Raw genomic sequence first — 8,408 nt, forward strand, 5'->3', positions numbered from 1 at the left:
AGGTTGCATTATGGGTTCTGGATTTGCTTGCTTTGCATATGAAAAGGCAAAAGTCTCCAGGAATTGGCTAGAATTGAATCTGTCTGGAGGGCAGAGTTAAGTGGACTCTAGAAGAAAGGCCGGGATCTTTTATCTCAACTTCAAGATGTTTAATTATACCCAACACCAGAGCAGTAAGGACAAAGGCTCAAAACCAAAGCCAAGTTAGTAAATTTTAGACCATTTCTTCCCTCCTCTCAAGCAGTACTCAAGTCCCTCAGAAAAGGGTCAAAGAAGGAAAAGCAAAGTATCTGAGGAGTCTTCTGTCCCAGCTGTGTCCAGTCATCTGGGCCATCAGTCCGGCCATGGCAGGTCCTCCAGGAGAAGCAGGTGGCAGGATGGGCCTTTTCAAATGTTTCAGGGGAAATCTGCAGTGAATGAATTTTTGGCCAATGAACAGGGGAGGTTCTCTTGCCAAACTTCCTAATTAATTAATAAGTTCTTTTTATCAGGCAATGAATGCAAGGTCCAAATATCCAAGAGACAGTCATAAGGGATTTTCAACCCAATTCGAATTTCTACCCAAACTAAGATTAATTACTAATCATATTTCCCGGAATTGCTGTTTTTTCCCACACTCTGCTAGTGAGTTGACTTTCTTCTTTAACTTAAAGGTCCAAAAAGAATGAAGACCATCCCTATACACCCTATTCCTGTCCCTGCCACTCCGTGGAGGGACAGACAAATAAATATTAGCACAGAGACAAGCTCCCTGAAGGTAGTGTGGACTATGCTTCTCTCTCTAGAGGTACCTGCCTCCCTCTTTTATGCCTACGATGATTGACAGGGATAGCATGCAATTTGCATTTTTCTTTTGTGATTTAGAGCTCTGAGGAGGGTTTTTTCTTTCTCTAACGGAGATGTTATAAAGTTGCAAGCAAGCAAAAATTTTGTTGTCATAGAAATTTTTACCTAGATAGGTTAAAAAAGAAGATGGAAAAACTTCTGGAAACATTTCATGCTTGTGTTCTCTTTCCTGGACCTGAATAGCCTAATCTTTGTGCGCCATGCATTTTTGTTGATGATTTAGCAAGCCCACAGGTTCAGAGATGAAGGCTGAGGTAGGGCCCCACCCCTGGAATAGTGAGGGCAAGTTTATATTCTTCTGTAACATTGGTAAATGGAGCTTCTGGAATTTTACCCCATGGTTTCCCAGATTCCAGCTTTCCCAGCATCAGTCAAGCTGTCCTGATTTTTTTTATTTGCAGGAAAGTGTCTAGAAACATTACTATTTCCTTAAGCAACTCAATAAAGGGACAAAACACAGAAAAAGCCACAGGGTTGACTCAACAACTTTGTAAGCTGATTTCAGCAAGAAGGTTTTTATTATATTTCTTAGCTATTTCACACATATTAGAAAGAGAGAATAAATGGTGTTATATGATACTTGACCAGGAAATAGATTTTATTTTGACAGACTCCTAGAGAAGACCAAGACATTCTGGCCTAGAGAAAGTTTGGATATTTTATTAACTTCATAAAATCCAGGGAGGTTTCTTTGGAGGAGTGTGGGCTCTGTATTAGGCTGGATTCACAGAAATAAAATTTCACAAAAATTCTCCAGATGAAACACTACGCTATCTTCAAATCTGTACTCAGTTACATTTCTTTCTGTTACTAAAAGCTGCACCTCTCATTAAAAAGAAAAATGTGAGGCGGTCCTTCTGTTGTTTGCCTTCCTAGAGCCTTATTGTCTTTCTGACATTTCATGATGGTTATCAGCGCTATTTGGATTCCACCTGTTGGCAAGCTAACATACTGATTCAATACTGAATTTAGAAGACCCATGTTACCTAAATTTTACCTATCAGGGAGGGATATGTTACTGTTAAATCAATAAGACCGAGTCTACTAAGAGGCCTCAAGGAGCATAGAGTCCAATTGAGGAAACAAAGACTTAGCATGTAAAGAACTCTAGAAGACCTTAAGTAATAAGTAGCAGTTCAATACAACTGTGTGAGACGTCACGAAATAACCAAAACATGTAAGTGCCATGGAGACAACGAAGGGGGCTGCAGGTGTACTAAGAAGCCTCCATGGAGAATGGAGATTGAAGAATAGGTTGGGTTTGAACAAAGAGAACCCAGAAGGTGGGCTTAATTTATAAGCTGTCTGATCAGCTTTGAACAGCTTATCAATTAGATGTATTAATTCAAAATGAAGGATGAGACAGAAAGGAAGCTTGTGCCTGGATGTTGAAAAACTTGAGGTCACAGGCTAAGACTAAGGAGCGTGATCAATATAAAAAATAGTTTTTTGAGCTTGGTAGTGATCAGGTATATGGTAGACTCTCAATTTTTTGTTGAGTGACCAAACAGTTTGAGGAAAGACGGTTCTTTATAAAAGATTTTCAGCTAATGGAGAAAGACTGAATTAGAAAAAAAAAACATTTGTAGCTCAATTAGAATAATGTATCTAGGCAAAATAGATATTAAAAATGTTACGAGAAATATTCATGGGGAACTTTACAACTGGAGACTCAATTAACATCACTTAAAGTGAGACAGCCAGACACTGTGTGCCCTGATGCAATGCAAGGGGAAGACCCCAGCAACGCCAGCTCTTGCCAAAACTGAAACTGAATGGACTCAGGCTTCCAGAGCTAATTAACCAGTTTATAGGAAATTCGGGGAATAAAGAAACGTTAAACTTCAAAAAAATTCAGAAACAGGGCATTCTAGAGGCAAATGACCTAGTTTCTTCAACAATAAGTGACATAGAAAGAAAAGGGGAGTGTGAAAATGTTGTAGATTAGGAAATTTAAGAGGCCTGTGAAACAAACGCCCTCTTTGTGAGAGCTTTGGTTTCTTACTCAAGCAACTCGTAGGAAAAAAGATATTTTTGAGACAATTGGGGACATTTTAACATAAACTAGGTACTAGATAATATTATATAACACATACGGGAAAAATGAAGTTAGAAAAAAAGATAGATGGTTACCTGTGTATAAGGTAATAAAGGTAAGAGGATAGAAAAGGAAGGGCAAAGAACAATGTGAGACATTTTGGAGTTCAAATCAATAGGACATTGTGAATGAGAAGCTAGATAAAGGGAAAGGTCAAAGATGATGTCAAGGTAAGCTTAGATGGCCAGGTGGATGATGCCATTAATAAATATAAGTGTTGAGTGAGGTATTAGGAATAATACTAATTGCTTTTAACATATCCTTTTCTCAACCCCACCAGACTCTCTTCTCAGAGATCAATCATTATGATCCCAGAAAGGGAAGGAAGAGAGAGGAATGCCATATTAGGAAAGCAGAAATGCTGAACCTGACTGCAATTTTGAGCTTTCTGCAATAACAGAGACCACATGAGGCAGAAGGGCAAAGACTGGCATCCCACTTGCATACACAGCCTTGCGTGGAGGAATGGCTGCGTGATGCTGATTCAGCAGCTGGTTGGGAGCACTTCTGTGAAGGCTCAGAGCCCACTAGGAGCAGCAAAGACCAGCAGTTACACCCTGGGGATGAGTGCTCAACAACATGGAATTGCCAGAAGAGCATGGTAAAAATTGTAATAACCAGGGATGAAGGAAGCCCACATTTTTGGCCTCAGAAGCTTGGAAGTTTTGAATGATCCTATGGAAGAAAGACAGGTGGGGGCTCAGAGCAGATTTAATCTGATTCAGAGAAATAACTATGACACAAAATCAGTACTTGTCAAATATTTAAGTGCCTCCCTCCATTCCCCACCCTCCCTTGCAGTTAGGTTGGAGTCCTGTGACCAGTTCTGAGTAATGGGCTGTGAATGGAAGGGACATGTGCTTCTCCATCCATCTCCTCCCAACATAACAGCCTTCAAAGCTGTTTGTTCCAGATGGAGTTACTACAAGGGTGGAAGGTCACCTGCCCCAAATCAAACTTCACGAGGGTAAGGAATAAACCTTTCTTGTGTTAAGTCACTGAGATAATGGGGTTTTATTATTGCACCAGTTAGCTTTAATTACCCCAATTAGTATAGAAGTAAATAGCATCTATTGTATGCTCTGGTTAGTAAAATGTGTACCCGGTAAACGTAACCATCCTCCCCTCAGAGCAATGCTACAACAGGGAATGAGCTGGTTTGAAGTAAGATACAAAGTTCCATTATTAAAGGTGGGAAATTTATATCTAGAGTTTAAGAAAAACAGAAACTAATTTATCATATGCATGGAAGATACCATTGAAATCATGGAAATGCTTGGTATCTCCGAGGGAGAGGGTAAAAATAGGAGGCAAGAGAAGGGAATGGAAGGAAGAGAAGACATGGACTTTCAAGGTAATCTCTGGCATGGAAATCCCAGTCCAGGGAAAGAGCATGGAGGTGTGGGAGGTTTTCATGTGCTGCCATGGGTCCTCGAAAGGTCATATGGTGGAAAGCCAGCCTACTGAGCCCCTCCCCGCAGGACTGTTGTATGAGAAAGAAATGAACCTCTTTTCTGTGAAGCCTCTGAAATTCATTTCTTACCACAGCCTTGCTGGCTTAACTACTGCTGTTACTGCTCCTGCCCCTCTGGCTGCAGCAATACACTGCCTTTGCTGCTATCTGGGGTGAAGAGGTAACCACCAAAATTACTGGATGCAGAGCCACGCTGTGCTGCTAGATCATCACTAGCAAAATGAATGTGTCACATGCCACACTTAAAATTTGGTTCCAAACTCAGGCCACACACCTGTGCCTTTCGTGGGATGAATTTAATAAACCTCCATAATGGTAGCTGCACGGAGGTCTGCGAAGTGTAGGTTTTAACATTGGCGCCCCAGAGCTTGAGACAGATTAAGGCAAACTAAAGTTTTCTAGGGAAACTAAGCAATTCCCCTAGGACTGTCCTACTCTTATACGATGGGAAGAGATCATGTAGAAGCCAGAGAATGCTCAGAGAAGTGGCCTGTCAGCATCTCTCTCTTCTAGCGGTGATGGCTATGAATCTCAGTGTTTGTGTGAACCATACAATGCCTTTCTAAATCTCTCTGTCATAACATTCATCAGGTTAAGTCTGAACATTCAGTGGCCTGTAATTCTATTGTCAGGAGACCATGTGTGATACAGAAGACTTCTGGAAAGTGGTATTTTATTACCATGATCCTCACTGAAGTCATTAGCCAATTTTAATGGCTCCAGAAAGCACAGCTAGCTTGAGGCTTCAAATGTGCCAGTTTATATCACTTACCTATTTTGAGGAATTACTTCCCTTTTTCAAAGAAAACGTAAAAGCTTTCCAGTTAACCTTGGTAGAGAGCACCCCACGTCACAGTGTCTAGAAGAATACTTACTTATTGAGTACCCACTGTGTACCAGACTCTGTTTAGGTGCTAGCGATACAATAGTGATCAGAATAACAGCCCTGTTTATAAGGCCCTTACCTTCTGGAGACTTTATATCATAAAAGAGTTGCTTTTGGTAAAGCAAATGAACATGGCTATGAAAGACATCTGAAAATTTGTAATTTCTTATTCCATAATCCAACGTGCCTTTACTAAAAAGAGATCCTTGAAAGGACATGCAAAATAGATATAAGTCCTGGTCTTGGGGGATGGAAAAGGTGCTCTTTTTAAAAGTTTTGCTAAGTCTCTACAGCAGATATTGTCGGTCCCCATGCATTCCCTTGACCTACCCAGAAGATCACTTGCAGATAGTACCTATAAATACCAAAGACTTCCTGTGTCTCTCCGTGGGGCTTTCTCTGGCTGCGCTGCCTGCCAGGGAGTCAATGTCCCAGGGTGCTACCTTTGTTAAAGGATAAGTTTCCCAAAAAAAGGTAAAATAATGACTTTCATGCAAAATAAAATGAACAAGGGTCAAAAATTTTATTTAAATCACTATTTGATGAGGGAACTAATAAGATGTTCCAACTGGTTCAAAGGAGAACTCAAAGTGCCACGCATATGTGTGAAGACAAAGAATCTGAGGTGAATTTATAAACAGATGCAAACTGGTCAATATCCACAGGGCTATAGTCAGTTGCATTCACTGCATGTCTATGGATAAGAATTATCTGCATCACTATCTATTTTCTACAACTTAGACTCATAAAATAACTCGAGGACCATCATAGACAGAGATGGCCTGGATCAATGAGCTAGGTGAAACATCCACTAATCTTTTTTGCCCAGTTCAAACTCATTCACAATTTTTTCTGACATTCTCAACCAATGAGGGATAGGATTTGGTGGTTGTATGTCACAGCATCCTTGTCCTTCAATGAGATAATTCTGAGATGTGAGCCCCAGTGGCCCACAGCAGTAAATTATTTGTTAACAAAAGTTTAATTGGCTTACCTCCCTTTGCTAGCTCACTTCATTCCCTCAGAGTTCTTCCTGGAATAGGCTCTCCAATAAATTACTTAGACCCAATCCTTGTGTCATGGCCTGCTTTTGAGGGAACCTAAACTAAAACAGGTTCCCAGTTTGTGCATTTAACCACTGTTCATAGGTTGAGAGAGATTTTTGTCTTCAGAATCTCAACAAGTGGGACATAGGAGGTTCCATGAAAGAATCAGCCCACCTGCCCTCCTGGATCTGGAAGCTTGCCCCAACTGACCAGCAAGTTTCCTAACAAAGAGCATTAAACAAAGCTAACTCAGGACAATACTAAGCTTGTCTATGTATATTGGGAACATCGAGGTCCTTGGAACACCGACGTCAGTATGGAAACTTGTAGAATTCATAGGTGTACCAACAGTATCTAGTTTGTTTGGACATTTGCTGTTACTTCTGCTTCTGCTGCTACTGGTCCACTTCCACCAACATGTCAAGCCTAGGAGTAGAAGGTCATGATATCCATGCACAGGCCCGAGACAAGGAAGCTGTACATTAACGTGTGAAAGTATATTTCCCTGGGCCATGCCTCGGAGAAAGAAAGGAGGCAAATTTTGTCCTGATAAAATGTCTAAAACATCTTTTAATTTTTAAATTGTGTTGACTACCATGAGTGGGTTGGCAAGATATGAGCAATGTTGATTCCATTTTTGGACCCAGAAGGCCTCCCCGGAAACTTTCATCTCTGAATTCCATGTTAGATGTTAAATGATGGTCCTTTAGAAGCAGAAAAATCCCATACTAATAAGGAGTTAGCAACAGAATTCTGAGGAACCTTCTAGTTTGTAAATACAATCAATATCATCCCTTTATCTGCCCAATGTAAAAGAAGCAAAAACACACAGCTCATTTCTGTTCTTCATGTTGGGAAAAAAAGTGAATATGGCTCAAAAGACCGTGGTTATCTTGCTAATATCCCAAGAATAAAAATAACTTTAGTTAAGTTTTTTTAGGAACGCACAATATTTTGAAATATTGTGAATATTTGAATGCTAGAAGGGGTGCAGTAATTTAAATCTCCTGGAGAACTTTCACACTATACCCCCCCAGCCCCAGAGAGTCTGGTATAGCTCTCACACCCCCATTCCCACCCCACAGGGTTGCGATTGGGCTGTGCATTTTGAAAAAGAGCTTCCAGTGAGCGAGAGAATGAAGACCTCCAAGGAGAACCAAGGTTTAGAGTTTGCTGCATGATGACAGAAAAGATGTGCATTTTTAGGGCAACTACTGAAACCAAAAGAATGAATAATTGTGGAATTCTGGAACATGCTAGGAAGAGATTTTTGCAGTGAGCCAGCAAAATGTCCCTGTGCCAGTAGGGCTCTCTCCTCAGGTGGTCCTCAATGCCAGAGATGCCCTAGTCTGTGGTAAGTCTCTGCACCATAGTTTATAAGATGTAATGTCACCTGTTAATTGTCTACATGGTGTGACTTCATGGACTCAGATTCTGCTGATGTGGATGAGCTATGATAGGTTTCTGTCTGTCCTCAGTTCTTGTGAGAATGCAAGTATTGAACTTATAAGGAAAAAGTACGAACTTGAATGAGTTAAAAATGAATGCTAAAGTCATAGAGTCAGTGGACAGTACTAAACAATTCATAAGCTGTGAATTGTCCAAAAATCACATCAAGTACGATATGGTTTCATGGGAAAAAAACCCGGTTTACAAAACCAAAGGCAGTGTGATCCCCATTTTGCATTTATTTGCAGATAATGTCTATGTGTTTACAGATATGTGTGAGAGGAGCACATGGAGGGCCCATGAGCAGAGATGGGCATATGTGTGTTGGGGGAGGGGAATGTGAAGGTGAGGGTGTTACATGGGCAGTATGTGTGGAGTGTGAAAAGGAGCATGAGGTGTGTGGGGTGTGTGTACAGACATGTGTGTGCAAGTTCTCACAGTCCTGGACACAGTGGAAACTATAGTGGGCATCCAGACTTCCAGAACCTAAAAGATAGGTATTGAAGGCAAAAAGGGAATGGAAGGGCTCTACCCACCCCCATGTCTGAACCTCCCCCAAGTAAAACAATGTGTAAGAGCAGGAACTTTGGAAGCGGAACCTGGTTTTAA

Source organism: Equus caballus, chromosome 17 (assembly GCF_041296265.1).
Source record: "Equus caballus isolate H_3958 breed thoroughbred chromosome 17, TB-T2T, whole genome shotgun sequence".
In the NCBI taxonomy this organism is placed as follows: Eukaryota; Metazoa; Chordata; class Mammalia; order Perissodactyla; family Equidae; genus Equus; species Equus caballus.